This window comes from Taudactylus pleione, unplaced genomic scaffold, assembly GCF_031769625.1.
Source record: "Taudactylus pleione unplaced genomic scaffold, aTauple2 ptg000464l, whole genome shotgun sequence".
NCBI classification, from domain to species: domain Eukaryota; kingdom Metazoa; phylum Chordata; class Amphibia; order Anura; family Myobatrachidae; genus Taudactylus; species Taudactylus pleione.
Window position 1 is genome coordinate 2,196,339 of NW_028284866.1, and position 17,709 is coordinate 2,214,047.

The 17,709-nt window shown below is 49.4% G+C and overlaps 1 protein-coding gene across 1 annotated transcript in view; it reads right to left on the bottom strand.

Moving 5' to 3' along the window:
• Positions 1 to 17,709, bottom strand: part of CYP17A1 (cytochrome P450 family 17 subfamily A member 1) — a 48,327-nt gene that overhangs the window by 20,174 nt on the left and 10,444 nt on the right. The gene's annotated exons all lie outside the window — the stretch shown is intronic.

Below are 17,709 nucleotides of genomic sequence, written 5' to 3' on the forward strand. Positions count from 1 at the left end.
GTTATGGGTCTCGCACCAAAGGGGACGTGCTGTTTATGGTGAGTGACAGCACGCCCCCTTTGGTGGGCGTGTTGGGGGCGTGGCTGCCCAGACGGAGGCATTCCCATGGGAACGCCTACCGTCTGGGTCCGGCCCCACTGACATACGTCAGTGGGAGTGATTTTGGCTCTGATAGAGCCAAAATCACTCCAGGGCTTGCGGTCACCGAGACCCTACCGCAGGGTCTCGTCGCAAGCCCGATAGTCGCGATGGTCTTGACCATCGCGACCATCATCATGGACGCTCGCATAAGCTGTGGGTGGTAACCCACAGCTATGCGAGCGTCCAAAAGGCCGCTTTCCAAAAAAAAATAAAAAACCACGCCCTGATTCAGAGTGGGCGCTCGTTCAGAGCGTCCGGCTCTGAATCAGGCCCTAATTCAGCAAGGAACGCAATGGTGCGGTCGCACGCACTCGGCTGCTGCCTGTATATGCAAACTAGTGCCTACGCATGGCAACCGCAGCTTTAGATGCAGACACCCAACCAATACATAATGCCGACCATCTCCATTTACTCACAGCCTGAGTAGTCTGCAACATAGCGGAAACATTGCGAACCATCGGACTCATAAGCAGAATAGTGGTTGACCTGACCCTCCTGCAGACTTTGCGACATCGCCTTCACGCAGTGAGAGCTCCGGCTTTGTAGGGCCTCGCAATGGCGAATTCATGCACGCCTCTTCAACAGAGTTGAAACGCACTGACACGCCTGCGTTTGCACGACCACCCCCCGTTACCACCCACAAACAGTACTTCCTGTCAGTCACTGGGTGGAAGCTCTGCGTGCTGTCTGTGCTCGCATTCCCTATCGCAGCGATTGGTTTGCGTACGCGCACTGAGTCTAATGTGCATGCGCAGGGTGCTAACATCGGCCGAGTGCGTGCGAACGCACCATTGCGTTCCTTGTTGAAACAGGCCCTATATTATGCGCAGTGAAACCTAAATGGTAATCCACTATAAATGTCTCCGAACATGTTCACAAGAACCGAATAAGTGCTTTGGGAAAGTGGTCCCGTTTGCCAGTTCCTGTAGCAGCCATCAGGGCCGCCATCAGAGGGGGACTGCCAGGACTGGAGTGCAGGGCCCAGACAGATGCACAGCCCGCACTACGTCCCCACCCTTCCCATGGCTGATTCCCCTCTTCTATCTCTTTCTGCAATGGAGGTGGAGCTAATGTGGCAAGCCACACCCCCATACACCTGTGAATCACATCATTGTGGAGGGGGTGGAGCCTAATGATGCAAGGTGTCCGCCCCCATTAGCATCCTGCTGTTGCATCAGTGTAAGTAATAGTACTGTTTGTATGTGTTTTACCATGTGTTAGTATGTATGTATATGTTAATGTGTATGTATGTTAGTGTGTATATATTTGTTGGTGTGTTCAATCATTTTTTTTTCCTTTAGAGATGGCGCACATGACATGACATCACGCCACGCCGCTAGAAGTCAGAGGAGCTGCTGCATGTGAGGAACAGCGCCAGCCAGACCTGGAGGAGAAGCCAGCAGGAAGGAGCATTCTTCAAGGCGATAAGTCATGACTCCTGAGACTTAGCGGTAGCGGAGGAAGGAGAGGCCCTGCCTATTTTGTCAGTCCCGGGCCCCACAATTTCTAATGGCAGCCCTGGTAGCTATGTCCCGTACTGTGGCGCTGGTTCCACCACTGACACAAAGTGACATGGTGATATTGTAAATCTGCAGCACAAATTATGTATTTGATGCCATATGTCCGATGTTATGCAACATCAAAGGGACAGCATCTGGAGTTGTGCAAAATATAGCATGTTCCAATGGGAGAAAAAGTGGATAAAAACAAGTATTTCTTGGGGTCAATCCAATTATGCGCGATGCACTCGCGGGTGTGAGTCATAGCCATACCGGCTACGCTAGACGACAGCCTGAATTTGCTGAAAACAGTACAAAATTGAGCGAATTCAGCCTAAAAGAGGGCCGTGAGATGCGGTGCCATTGGCGGCTTTTGAATTCCGTGGCAACGGCAAAACGCATCCCATTCGCACCCCTCACGACTAATTGGATTGACCCCTTTGACTCTGAGTGACGCCCAGGGGCGGATTGGGTCTGAAAACCAGCCCAGGAAATTTCTGGACGCAGCCCAAATGAGGGCGGGGTCTGTTGAGGAGTGTGGTCTTTTGAGAGGCGGAGTCTGGTGAGAGGGCAGGATGCTCTCTTCTTGGAAGCAAGTATGTGTATATAAAGTAAATATATATATATATATACACATACATACACACAACAGGCTTAATCCATGGCACTCAACCATCTGGGGTACCCCTGGCATGTGACCACACCATCTACATAAAAAATATCATACAAACAAGTGAGTGCCGAGTTTGTATGATGCTTTTTATATAAAAAAAATATATATATATAATATATATATATATATATATATATTAAATATACATATTTATACACAAGTATATATGAAAATAAACATCAGATATATTTATATGTTACATATATGATATGTGATATATATTACTTTTCATATATATATATATATATATATATAGACATGTGTATATATATATATATATTTATATATACATATATATATATACATATCTATCTCAATATATATATATATATACACACAATCATCTAAATGATCCAGACCTCGCCTCCTCTCCGCAAAGGCTTATGGGAGGAGCTGCTGCTGGTGGGCATGCGCAGCAGCTCCCCCATTGTGCACATTGCAGCTGCCCGCTCCAAACGCGGCAGCGGGTCAGCCAGGGTTCAGACTCCAGGAAGAGGAGGCCGCGCAGGAGCTGAGGTTAGGTGGGGTGGGGGGTTAGGCTGGTGAAAGGATGGGTGGCCGCCGTGCTGCTGCGCTGTTCAGCTCCCCGATCGGAGCTGATTGCGGCAGCGCGACGGTGGAGAGCCGGAGGGAGATAGTCACTGAAGTGTGCGGGGTGGGCTGGGCGGCTGCCGGCCACCAAGGAGACCGGCCCAGCGGGAACTAGCCCGGCGTCCCAATCCGCCCCTGGTGACGCCTCATGTTCCCTTGAACTCTTTTTTTTGCAAGTCAGGGACTACATTTATTCGATTTATCCTTGTTTCCTAGGAGGGTGTGCAAAAATACAACAACCCATTTTTGATATTTATCACTGTTTATACATAAGGTGTGGTGAGACAACGCCAATGGTTTTATGTGCAGAATCATTAAGTTGGAGTGCGGGATTTACATTGTTTATTGTTATGTAATGAGTATAATGTCTATAGCGGTTTAGTCTTGACACAGAGTGATCATTCCTGGAGGAGTGACTGTTTACATTGCCTGAACGTGATTGGCCATCCTCTCACAGATCACCATCTACTGCTGCAGTATTATATTCAGTACTGTAGTTTTCATACGGGGAGCATTCGCCACCCAGTGGTTAAACTGTGTACTGCATGTCATATAGTCTATCACGGCATACAGTACGCCACGCCATAACGCGGATTGATATGCCGCGGCAGGGAAGCCAGAATGCTGTGCTATGAGCAAAGATGTAGCAGGACAAATCTGTACCCTCTCTCCATATTTCCATTGATACATACGTATGTTTAGAATGCAGAGTTAAATTGACCCTACTTGGGCATTTTCACATATCTGAATATTTAACAATGTAAAATAAGGATTTAATAAATTTTTGCTAATGCTACAAAAGGATTAAAAATGTTTTTGTTAATGCTACAAAGTGTTGTAACATGCATCAACTTATAGTATATACACACATTTCCAATGAGACATGGGGGTATACAGGGCTATTTTGCTGGAAAAACAGGTTCAGGAGCTATTGCTGAAAACTAGCGCTGGGGGTATATTTATTAAAGTGTGGGTTTTTAGAAGTGGAGTTGATGCCCATAGCAATCAATCAGATTATTTATCTAGGACTTTCTAGAAGATAATAGCTAAAATCTTATTGGTTGCTATGGGCAACAACTCCACTTCTAAAAACCTGGACTTAGTAAATACTAGACGTAGTCGTGCCCTGTGCCACAAAAATCATCGCCCCCCCCCCATCATTCTTTATGGGCTTGGTCTTGTGGCACTCACCTGTAATGCATACCGAAATAGAAACCACACATTGACCCAGGAAACCTCATCTCCAAATGTTTTACCCACATTGAAACACCAAACACTTGCCCCTATGACCCTTATGTCTGTATTCCTAGCACCATGTCTGTATCCCCAGCACCCACACCTCTATGTCTGCATCCCCAGGACCCACCCTTGTTACATTTAATGGCTAACCCCCTCCTCATTAATAAATAGCCCTGCCCCCTCCTCAGTTAAGAGGCTTCCTCTCTTCCTTCCGTTTGCACTTACCGTTCTCCCACCCAGCAGCTACTGCTCGGATCATCTTCCTCTCCAGACATTCTACATCTGCTTCCCCTCTCCTTCAAGCCTCCCCTCCCCTCTCCTGGCTCCCCTTCCCCTTCAGATGCCAATTCAAGGTTCTTACATTCGCCTACAAAGCCCTCACCAAATCCTCTCCCGCATACATTTCTGACCTTCTCTCCCCTCACACTCCCGCCCATCCACTTTGCTCAACAAATGCATGCCGCCTCTCTTGCCAACTGATTACTTCCTCCCACTCCCGCATCTGAGATTTTGTCCGTGCTGCTCCCTACCTTTGGAATGCTCTCCCTCTCCCCATCAGACTCTCCACCTCTCTACAAATCTTCAAACAGGCTCTCAAGACCCACTACTTCATCAAGGCCTTCCAGCTCTCATCCTAACCCACCTCATGCTCTTTCCCTCCTACCTTCCCCTTCTGTGTCACGCCTGTCTTTCTGCCCCGCCCCTTAGAATGTAAGCTCTCATGAGCAGGGACCTCTTCCCTCATGTGCTTCTCTTTACATTTTCTTCTACTCTCTACTCCCTAACATGGGACTGCCAACTCCCGGCAGCTTATTGTGAGTGCTTTAATCACTATTTCAGCAATGTATATAAGTTGTGTCCTTGTCCTCCACTGTAATGTACTGTAAGTTACTTGTTTCTTGTTCACCTTTTAGTTCTATGTACTATGTAAGGCGCTGCGGAACACTTGTGGCGCCATATAAATAAAGGATAATAATAATAATAATAACAGATGTCAGCAGGGACGGGTGCCTGTTTCTGGTCATCATAGACACGTTATGGGGAGCGGAGTCTGTGAGCCGGGGGGCAGGAGCAGTGGCCAGTGTCCTATGAAAGGCAAGCTCAGGCCACGGCAGCTGGAAGTTAATCACTTCAGAAGCTATGCATACACTGGTGGCTTTTTTAAGCTCATCACCACATTGACCGCACATACACATATGAACACTGCCTCTGCCCCAGGCACACCGTGACCAGGCACAGGGAGAAGAGGGAGGTGGCACATGGAGGAGGAGGAGGTACTGTGGGAAGAGACGTCATGACGCCTCTCCCCACACATAGGGCAGGAGCCGGGAGGCAGATCTCCATAGTGAAAGAAGGAGCTGTCTGGGCGCACTGCTGCTTAACATACATCGCAGCGGACGCCCCTCAAATACAAATTGCAGTGGCGGCTGGTCCCACCCCAGGGCATCCAGCGCTCTGTGCGTTGGCACCGGCCGCGCCACCCTAGTTATGGCCCTGGTAATGTGCGATGTTGGTTGCATTTCTGTTGAGGTAGCCTGTATTCTTAAAGCTATAATGATTTAAAAGGCAAAACTAATCTGGCTTCGCCTTTTAAACTATCGCCGCTTTAAAAATATGGGCTAACTTGCCAGAATTGTGCACGTGCCTGCATCGCGCAGGCTAATACAGAAGGCCCCATGGTGTCTGATTTAAGCCTACTTTAATTTTTTATGATGCTCACGCACCCCTTACTTCGATTATAGAAGTTCTAGATTGCATTGCTTTCCCTTCCAAAATACCCGGGTTATTGCCGCGTCGATTGACCTGGCATTTCTTCACAAGTATCAAGCAGGGTCTTTAGCGGGTAAAACCCTGGTCAGGCTCAGTGGAAACAGGTTACCCGGGTCTTCCAACCCGAGACCCGTTTCCAGCACGATGATTGGGTGGTATTCAGAAGCGGTCTTTGTGACAACTGTCACCGGGGAGGGAGAGATTACAGTCTCCCCGTATGGTCCAGACCGTTCCAGTTTTTACCCCATTCCCTGCTTCATACGGGGAGGCTGTAATCTCTCCCTGTCAGTCTCCCCGGTGACAGCTGTGACATCACAGCCTCCCCGAAAGGACCCCCTCTCTTGGTCGCCGGGCCGCTCCTCTCTGCCGTTCATGGGAGAGCTGGAATTTCCGGCACTTGGTGATGGCATCATCTCCAAGCGCCGGCACTGCACTCGTGTGCAGTGGGAACGGCGCTGACTCAGGATATTCCTAGGTCGGCGCCACAGTGCAAAAGGGGTAAATACTGACCTGGCTTGGAACTGGGGGCGTGATTCAGGTTAGAACGCAAGCTGCGTTTGCATGCAGCCAGCCGATGTTTGCATTCTGTGCATGCGTGTATGACGCAGTGTGCGTGCGCGAACCAGACACTGTGATCGGGAATGCGCAGGCACTATGCAGACCCAGATTGACAGAAAGTGCCGTTTGTGGGTGGGGACGGGGGGTGGTCGTGCGAACGCAGGCGTGTCAGTGCGTTCTAACGCCGTTGCAGGGGCGTGCATAAATTATCCACAGCGAACTCACATGCAGCCAGAGTACTCACTGCATGCAGGAAGTTTAGCAATTCCCACGGGAGGGTCAGGTCAACCACAATTCTGCGTCTTGGTCTGCTGATTCTCGATTGTACCGATGTTTTTGCAATCTTGCACATTATTACGGAAGTTAGTGAAGGTAAGGGGGCGTCTTTATGAAGTGCTGGGTGTCTTCATTAAATAGTGTGGTGGCAGTGCGTATATAAATTCATTAGCATAATTTTTGCAGCTAGCGGGTGCGTGCGAACGCAGCGTTGAGATCCAACCTGAATCAGACCCTGTGTTCCGAATCCCGGGTCAGACCCGGGATTTTGGGGGAAAAGGGGTATAAGAGTTGCTATTTCATATTATAGCCTCACAGCAAACCAAACCTTTAATTATTTCCGTTGATTATTTATCAAGTCAGTTCAATATTTACGCAATTTCTATTGTCAGACCAGACAGAAAGACTTTAAAAAGCAATATTATTTGTAAATACTGGAACACAGTCCATGCTGCAGTCAGTCATACAGAAGGTAATCAATATTCTGGCTGTAAATACTGTTTCTATGTACATTGGTTATTTGCAGATCTGTATCTCCATACACATGTGGATCCAATGGTCCTATTTCTAGGCATAATTCTCTATGTAGGAATCAGGTTTTGTTAAGAATAATAAAATGTAAAGTGTGTAAGAGGAGACAGTCTGGTATCAGGGACGGCGTCTCGTGTCTGACAGTGCCTCAGACAATTGGTGAGGAAACAGGTAAGGAAGGAGACAGGAAACAGGTTGGGATCAGTACAACGGTCAGCAGCCAGTATAATGGGAGCAAGGCAGAAGGTAGTTGGTAAGTTTGCAATTTATAAAGAAAGTCAAAGGTGGAACAAAAATATACAAACTGCTAACATTAATGCTGTCGACAGTCACAATATCGACAGCATTACGTCAGCGGGACAGGGCCGACGCAGTTGCATCATACACAGCATTGTAAGCATGTCAGTATTATTACTTTAAACATGATAGTAATGCCGACATGGTTAAAATTCTTTAAATATCATAAGTGTGTCAACATTGTCCATAGTGCTGACGATATTGTGACTGTCGACTTAGTAACTACCTCCCAAAACAAGAGACCCCTAAAAACCCTGTGTAAAACTGTTGACCTAAGCTGCAGATATTTTATTTCCCCCGCAGCAGTCCCCTATGCTATGCATTGCACATGAAGTTTCCACATCTAAATGGTGTCGTTCTTGGGATTATTAATGTAGCCTGTCCCGATAGGAGGACCATGAATTCAGGGCTAGGCATATGTCTGCCTCTTATTTTACACCTGCATGCAAAAATAAGATTTCTGTGAGACAGGATATTAAAAAGGACACATTCTGAGGGGGGTCACTTCTGGTGTGTGGGCAGATGTAGGTAATCCAGCCCCCTGTACAGTAGGACCTCAAACAGTTTGTAATAAATTTAGTTATACTTTAGAGGAGACAAATTTCAGATGATTGCGCTAAAACAGGATTAGGCTGGACTTTCTATCAGGTGCGCGTCTAACACGGCCTGCAAAAGTCATGTAGAGCATTTTTCAGAGGGCACATACAAAAAGCTGTATGTGAGAGGTGCTCCTTACTGTGGGCAGACAAATAGTTGCACTTGCACATGGGAACTGCTTCATGCTGCTATGTGCTGAGGAAGCTGGAAAAGCAAGAGTCACTTCAATGATCTGCATTCTCTCCGAGTTAAAAGTCTGACACATTGGGGCCGATTCAATGCAGCGCGCTGTTGTTGGCGTCGGTAGGGAGCTCCTGGAGTTATTCAAAGCAGCGCGCTGTTGATGGCGTCGGTAGGGAGCTCCTGGAGTTACTCAATTCTGTGCGCTGTTGATGGCGTCAGAAGGGAGCTCCTGGAGCTATTCAAAGCAGCGTGCTGTTGATGGCGTCGGAAGGGAGCTCCTGGAGCTATTCAAAGCAGCGCGCTGTTGATGGCGTCGGAAGGGAGCTCCTGGAGCTGTTCAATGCAGCGCGCTGTTGATGGCGTCGGAAGGGAGCTCCTGGAGCTATTCAAAGCAGCGCGCTGTTGATGGCGTCGGGAGGGAGCTCCTGGAGCTATTCAAAGCAGCGCGCTGTTGATGGCGTCGGTAGGGAGCTCCTGGAGCTATTCAATGCAGCGCGCTGTTGATGGAGTCGGGAGGGAGCTCCTGGAGCTATTCAAAGCAGTGCGCTGTTGTTGGCGTCGGTAGGGAGCTCCTGGAGTTATTCAATGCAGCGCGCTGTTGATGGCGTCGGAAGGGAGCTCCTGGAGCTATTCAATGCAGTGCGCTGTTGATGGCGTCGGAAGGGAGCTCCTGGAGCTATTCAATGCAGTGCGCTGTTGATGGCGTCGGAAGGGAGCTCCTGGAGCTATTCAATGCAGTGCGCTGTTGATGGCGTCGGAAGGGAGCTCCTGGAGCTATTCAATGCAGTGCGCTGTTGACGGCGTCGGTAGGGAGCTCCTGGAGCTATTCAATGCAGTGCGCTGTTAGGGCAACTAAATGATTTCTCCTTGCACCCTTCTGAGTGTGCAAGGAGAAATCCATGTAAAGTGCTGGCTGCGAAGCTGTTTTCCGGCTTAGCACAACTCTAAAGCCTCGCGTCTGGCAATTTAGTCGGAGAATGCCGGTTAGTGCGACTAAACACCCAGGTTAAGTCGCGAGAACCAGCATTCTCTGACTTAACTTGTAACTGTCGTACTAAACAGCGCGCTAAATTGAATCAGCCCCATTAGTAGCTAAGGGTACCCTTTTCCAGGGGCAGTCCCAGGCTTCAGCACCTGATTAACAAGCAGTCAGATGGGCAGGGGCGTATCTATCTATAATGGGTGCAGGGTATGCGGAGCACACGGGAGCCCCACACTGCACACCCTGCACCCATAGTATTACTTACCTCTCCAGAGTCCCACATCGGCGCGGGGGTCCTGCGCTGTAAAAATGACTGGAAAATGGCCACATGACCATTTTCCCATCGTTTGCGCATGCGCAGTACAGGGAAAATGGCCGCTGCGGCCATTTTCCCGGTGACCTGCGCATACTCCATAGACTCTGGGCATATTCTAGTGCCCAGAGTCTATAACTCTGGCGCTGGCCGCGCACAGGTCAGTGCGCTGCCGGCCAGAGAGGAGGCAGCCCGTGTCGGAGACTGCACATGGGCCCCCTCCTCTCTAGAAATGCCCCTGCAGATGGGAATATAGCTCCAGGTCTCCACACAAACATAGGCCCATGATTTTGACAGCATGATGATGACAGACACCAGCAGGCCACGTGGTCCCCCATAAATCATAAGTATTAAAAACAAGAGATATGGTAAGAACTTACCTTTATTATCTCTGTTTCTACGAAGTCCATAGGGTCCACAGGGTTGACCTTGGGGTATAGGTTGGGAACCAAATCCGGGCACCACGCAGTTAAAGCTTTTAGCTCCCAGGATGCACTGGGTCCACTCTCCCTATAACCCCACCCCCAAGCCAGAGGCACCTCAGTTTGTAAGTAGCCAAAGGCCGGAGGAGGAGAGAAAAAGAGAGAGAAAACTGGAACACTCAATAACCATACTCACCGAAATGGGAGACGGAAAACCGGTGACCAGCCACACAGCCCATATGAAGCCAGGTGCGTCAGGGCGGGCGCCCTGTGGACCCTATGGACTTCGTAGAAACAGAGATAACAAAGGTAAGTTCTTACCATATCTCTTGTTTTCTACTTCAGGGTCCATAGGGGGTCCACAGGGTTGACCTTGGGGATGTCCCAAAGCAGTTCAACCAAGGGTGGGGACGCTCCTGTGCTGAGAGGAGAATCCGTCGCCAAAAAGGAAGCATCCTGAGAGGCAAAGGAAACCAATGCCTAGAACCTTAAAAAGGTGTGGACAGAAGACCACGTGGCCACCTAGTAAGGTAAAACAGCCGAGGCGCCACAGCGAGCCGCACACATGGCCCGAGAAAAAACAAGCATCAACAACAGGAAGGCCTACCCATGGGTAGGCCCCTGAGGAAGACCTACGAGGCCATCCAGCCAACATTTGGTTATAGGCCGGCCATCCTTTCCTGTGAAAACCAGAAATCTCAGACCACCAATAAGGAGTCCGATTTCCGTAAGGAACCTGAACGGATCACAAAAATCCAAAGAGGCCAGACCACAGTCAATGAGGCCACACCAGCCGAGAGGACTGGGGACAGAATGGCCGTACCATAAGTTCCAGAACAATATGGAACCTGAAAACCACTAAGAAGCAACACAGGGCGAGAGCAACTCCCACCCTGACATGATGCCCTCCAGAAGAGGGAGCCACATGAGAACGCTCCCAATTCAGACACTCTCCTGGTTGATATAAACACCCTGAGAGAAAGAGAGAGCCTAAGCAATAGACCATGTAATGGCTATCACAACCAGCGGTTCCATTGACTGTCCCCGGAGGTAACGAAGAACCACTACTTACTCCCCAGGAGTCCCTAGGGAGGACAAATGGAGGCATAATCAAGAAAACACTCCAAAGGATGAACTGGATACCAGAGTGGAGCAATTCCATATCTTAACCATACTGACAGTGTAGAGATCCGCACTGTCAGGAAGACCAGGCCAAGTGTGAAACCCAAGCCAGCCGGAAGGAATGCCAGAATATCTGGAAATCCTGGACACCGGAGGATTGTATCGACAGGTACAATACCATAAGATTTATGGCTGCCACAGTTTGTGGTAGGTCCCAGCAAAAGCTGATCCATGTGCTCTAATCATTCCAACGATGACAAAGCCAGGGAAGCCGTAAGACCACTGTAAGGACACAGTCAAAGACAAACGACCCAGGTCCAAGGCAAAACCAAAGACCCTGAGACAACAGGTCCGGGCAGTGAAGCATCAGGGATGGAGTATCGATGTAGAGACTCCGAAGATCCAAGTACCCCTGACAACTGGGGCAATCAGGAGCCACCAGCAGGAAAGCATCTCCGTCTCGATTGAAAACACTTCCAAAGACCTTGAGGAAGAAGGGAGACCGGAGAACACAGGTACACAAAGTGGAAGGACCACTTCACCGACAAAGAGTCGCTGAAGGTTGCTTCAGAATCCCCAAAGCTGAACTGTAACACCATAGTGTGATAAAGTCAGAAGGCCATGAGGGTCACCTCAGGGGGGCCCCCCCTGCTCACCAGGAGATGAAACCTCTCTTGGGGAAGAGACTAGTCCCCGGGATGCACGTCGTGACGGCTGAGGACTCCCGCTTCCCAATGGAGAGCTCCTGAAATGAACGCTGCCGAGATGGTCGGGAGGAGACCCTCGGACTATGTCCGAATATGTGACATACCTGTCATTGCCACCCAACGAACAGTGTTGCTAAAAAGGAAGCCACTGTCCTGACCCTGTCGGACTGAACCTTTTCAGGTTCACCGGGAAACAAGAGTTATGCCAGAGTAAGTTAATTGACAGGGTGGAATCGACAGACGTCCAACTGCACTGAAAAGGATTCGATCCAGACACTGTCCATAGCAAAGAAAACCCTGGACGAGATGGCCATAGCCACCCGGACAGGGACCGACTTGCCTCCGGAGAGAGCATCATCGTTTGAACAGTTATCCGACAGAAAAAACTCATTCCATCTGGAGATGAGCCAATTATGGAAAGGCCTGGAATGGAACTGAGCCCATTCCACCATGCATCCCAGAGTGTAAAGACATCTGTCGACTGCGCAGACAACCATGTACTCCTAATGGAAGAGAGGAGATTCCGTCTTACGCCAGAAGAATTCTCAGATTCTGAGAATCCAGCAGGGATCCTAGATGAAGAATACCCAGAGAGGGATGCAGGGAGGACTTTTTCCCCGTTGATTAAACGTCTGCACCCTGAAGAAGCCACAGTCATCCTGACCTGGCCGTAAAGTACCCCGGTGATCCCGCTAAGAGCAGGAGGCCGTCCAGGTACAGGAGCATTGGGATATACTGAACAGAAGAACTGTCAGAAAATCCAAAACGCTGGTAAACCCCTGTGGGGCTGAGGACAGTCCCAACAGGCAGAGCCCGAAAAATTGTAAGTGTTGCTGTGATACAGCAAACCTCAGCCCATGCTGAGGAAAGGTCTCTGTAAGTACCCGTAGGCACGCGTCCTGTATATCCAGTGATACCATAAAGTCCCCAGGTTCCAAACATCGTATGATGGAGCATAGGGATTTCCTCCTGAGCCCAGGTAGCTTTAAGAACTGGTTCAGGGAATTGAGACAGAGAATAGGCCAAAGAGGACCATTCAGCTACCGCACCAGAAAGAAAGCAGAACAACCAGTCCCTCACTGAGATAGTGGGGATGGCCTAATTAGCTCCGCTTACCGCAACAACTGCATAGCTTTCTGGATCTGTAAGGCCCTTGTAAAGAGGGCGTACCCTCCTACCCACGTAGCCGCGGCAACTTGACACTAATACCGGGCGAACTGAGAAAATCGGTATCTCCCAGTTGTAGGCCTGTCCCGTCAGGCTGAAGAGATATCCGTAGGTTCAGAAGCAGGATCGGCTGGCAGTCCAGGCCTGCTCGGTACTGGATATGTCGGCCCTTGTAGATGCCGACAGTCTACGAAGAAACAGACCTTTAGGCTGACCCAGAGGACAAAAAAGACTTAACAGACTTAGTCTGAGGCCTTGTAGTGGGCATAGCTGAAAGCGGTAAACTTGTCGTTAGTAATACTGCCAATGTTACTACAATCTTGTCAAGGTCAGGACCAAACAATATCAACCCTAAAGATGGTATCTGCACCTCTGCATTCCCAGAGCGCAGCCATAGGGTATTACGGAGGATACAGTCGCAGCCGGAACTCTGAAAGTTAGGAGACTGGTATCCAATATAGGCATTTCCACCTATGACAACAGCATATATTACGTGAGCGACCAAATACATTTGAACCCCCGACGTGTTGGAGGGGAAAAAACGTTACAAATGCATCAACCCAATATGCAATAGTATTAACCAACCATGCTATAGCCATGGTAGGATGGATAACAACTCCTGAAAGCAAGTATACTGATTTCAGGCAGAGTTACCACCTACGGATCCGAAGAATCCGACCACGCAGGAATGGGAGGCGTAGTAACGTCTGTAATCAGACGAGTAACACGCCCATCCCCCCCAGGAGGGGCTCGTGATGACCCTCAGGGAATTTGGGACAGGAGGCCAAACACTGTTGTAACACCTCCTATCTGGCAACAGCCAGAGTCCCGCTATGCGATCCACCCGCTAGTCAGCAACAGGGAACCCGAAGGCACGCAATACTGAGGGTGTATGATACAGGTGCAGGTCAACATTCACTCTAACCAGAATGGACCTGCTACCAGCCCTAAAGCAGGGATAATAATACCTGAAATAGGCTTCCCCCCGTGTAAGAGGGAAAGAGCCCCGAACAGTACCCAGTTCACGGCAGAGCCAACTGGGAAGTAACCACAGGGCGTCAACCACGCCAATTAGCGTTTCGTAGAAAACGACATCCACCCAGGGTGGCTGTTGTGGTAATCCCTGCAAGGGGAATGACAGACTATTGTGGCACCAGGGGGAATTCATATACTGCGAAAAACCCCTGCAGGGAGCGGTAGTCTGTGTCACAGGGGAAGAGAGCAAGAAGCTGCGAGATACCCTGAGATGAAAAGGGCAGTATGGTGAAGTAACCCCAAGTGAGGTACAACAATGGGGCCCGCCCGGCGATCCGCAATTGAGAGGATCCCGAGAAAACAAACCGCCCAAGGGGGTCGTGAAAGAGGCCGGCACCAGATGACGCCACATACAGAACCCTTTATGAGTCAAATCCTCCGCACTAACACCTGCAGCACATGACTTGCAGGATAGTAAAAATGGGTGCAGTATAACGCTCTATCTCCTGGTCAGACATATCTGACCAATCTTGGCGGAAATATTAAGCAGCGCTATACTGGTCCTGACTGATGCCAAAAATTAGCTGCAGGGACCCATTTTCAGCGTATGCAACACACAGTTCCATCTAAAATATGGCAACGTGCAGCACGCAACAGTATGTGACAAACCACACAAATATTAACAAGTATATAAATGTGAGGTCTCAGAACCACCCTAAGTACAGCTGTATTAGGGCAGATAAAGAAAAGGGATAGATATACACTGACAGGTGAGAGAATAAAGTACAGTCAGCACTAGCATAAGTCACATACAATGCAGATATATACATATATACATAAACATGTCATATAATATACTGCACTATTACACTGCATTCAACTGCCCAGATTCAGTGTCTGGGAAGGCTACAGTGCTGTGTACACTGACCTGATGGTGAGGTACGCAGGGGGACTGGACTCACTGCCATCCTGAGAGATTTCTGCTGCACCACAGAGATAAAATGGCCGCTGGAGACCTCAGAGGAAGCGTGGCCCGCGGAGGAAGCAGCTCAGCGACGCCAGACTATGGATACTGAAAGGCGCGCTGAGCTGAGGGGAGGAGCCGCTGTAACAGGGAAGGCTGCCTCCCCTGGCCGGCTATTAACCCCCGGGACGCCGGCTCCCTGCACCGATCGTTAAGTCCCTGGTGGTCTAGTGGACACACGGGGTATGGGGGGCCCGCCGCCACTGCCGGCGCCTCCGGTCTGTCCCCTGAGACCGGAGGCACAGGACTGCATTTGAAATGCGCGGATCACCGCAAGCGGTGATCCGCGACCTTACCTGCTCCCCGTGGATCCGGCAGCAGTCCTGGGCGCCCACAGAGTCCGGCTAGTACAGACTCTGGGGTCCCGCTGAGATCCCCAGATCTGTACTGGCGTCTCAGCGCCAGCGGGGTGACGGAGCGGCAGCTTAGACGTCCTATGGACAGTCCGCCGCTGCCGCTCTGAAGAGTCCAAAGTCCATGGAAAAAACTTTGTCCCTAAAAAAAATAAAATAAGCTTAGGGGCTGCTAATCAGCTCCCCCTGCGCTAACGGTGACCCGACTCCGGCCGGGCACCAACTTAAACTGAGGTGCCTCTGGCTTGGGGGTGGGGTTATAGGGAGAGTGGACCCAGTGCATCCTGGGAGCTAAAAGCTTTAACTGCGTGGTGCCCGGATTTGGTTCCCAACCTATACCCCAAGGTCAACCCTGTGGACCCCCTATGGACCCTGAAGTAGAAATTGTAGTTATATTTTTCTCACAAAAGGATGCAATTATTCTACTTTTACATATTTAGGGAGACATTGGGTCTGATAGTGTAGGGGTGCACATGCCCACATGGCACCCATCACACCTCATATATTTCTCATAATAGGCCTTGAACATTTTCAGCCCCAGACCCATGTGGCCCTTAATCTGGCCCTGCCAGGCTTTAAAGATTTATTCCTGGAAAATACAAAAATACCTTCAAATTGAATTTAGTACATACGGCATCAGTTGCAGAACTACCATGGGTGCAGCTAGTACGGAGGCTGGAAGAGAGAGCAGAACATTTGCATGGTATATGTGCACAGGGAATGTAAGGAGACAATAGAAGCATACATACCATAGTGCAGGTAGGCTTAGAATAGAGAAGAGATGGAAAACTACATTGAGGTTCAGGTTTCTGAGCTCGCCCAAGGAGATGAGGGAAGATCAGTGAATTCAGGACCAGCTGGAATCACAGAAGAGATTTGTGTCATCATGCTCGGCCCCACTGTGACACAATTTTCTCCATGCCCCGATCTCCGCAGTGTGATGAGGTAGAACGCATTATCACAGCATGGTGGCCGAAGAATTGGTTTGTTGCACTTGATTCTGAGCATCATTTCACATTCTGGTTGGACTCACTCGGGAGCACACCCACTATTTCCAGAGTCTCACAGACATTCCCAGAGACTCAGGAAGTGTGAGCATTGCCTGCGTGCAAGTCGGTACAGTGTACAAGCTGCCATAAGCCCCTGAAGGTGCTGTGATCTTCACACATTGGGCAGGTGTCCACATCATGTTGTGCAAGTCACATCCCCTGGGGCATGTCTAGAACCTCTAATATCCACCATAAGAGCTTGGCGGGGTGTGAGGGTGCTCACATGTCTGAATATATTAGTACTGTAAACATTGCTCTATTTTGTTTGCAACCCTGTGAGGTGTGAGCAAACCTAAGCTCATGCATGTGTTAGTACAACAGCATCTTGCAGCGACACATCACCTGAGGCTCCTACAGGACACTGCTCCTAATTGAATCAATGCCAAAAGGACAATAACTTACAGTAAAGAATATTATAACAGGTCATAGTACTTCGCTCCTGTCAGGGCGAAAGCTATAAAATATACATAGCACCATGAAATTTGGTCTCCCTGGATATCTTATTATGAGGCTCACACTTGACATTTAATAGTTTTCTCCTGATTGCACTTCCAACAAACAGTCCCCCTATCCTTCTAGCAGGAATATTTACAATTTGCTTAGCCCGCTCTTGTTGGACCAAACCTGCTGTGCCACCATAAAAGTTAAAATTAGTTCCGAGTGAACAGTTTCACTTTAGTGCTGCAAAATGAATATTAAGGTGCAGAAAATAAATTGCACAAGCATACATCATGGCAGAAATGACGCATAGTGCACTGCACATAGCAATGGTTATTCTGAAAAATAGTATGGCTTACGAAGCACGCTGCCAACATTTACCCAGTGGTTCCCAATCTGTGCGCCGCAGCATCCTGGGGTACCGCAGAGCTGTCACCGGGGTGCCGTGGGCGGAGGCTGCTGACTATAATTTTTTTTTTTAAATGCATGGCTGGAGAGGGTCAGGAATGATGATTGGAGCCAGAGCGGAGGCAGGGCAGAGTGGGGCAGGGGGAGGGGGGGCGGGTTTGGTGTGATCACATGGGAGCTGTTATACAGCAGGCAGTGGGTTGGGCTTCCTGTTGATGCAACCAGCCGCGGTTGATCTGATCTGAGGAGCTGAGGGAACTGCTGCGGCACTGGCGATCCCTAGTAAATGTAAGTAAGGGGGCTGCATTGGACACTATAGGAGGGGGACAGATAGCTACAGTACGAGTGGTATAAGGATACTATAAGGAGGGGCCTGCATAGGGTACTATAGGGG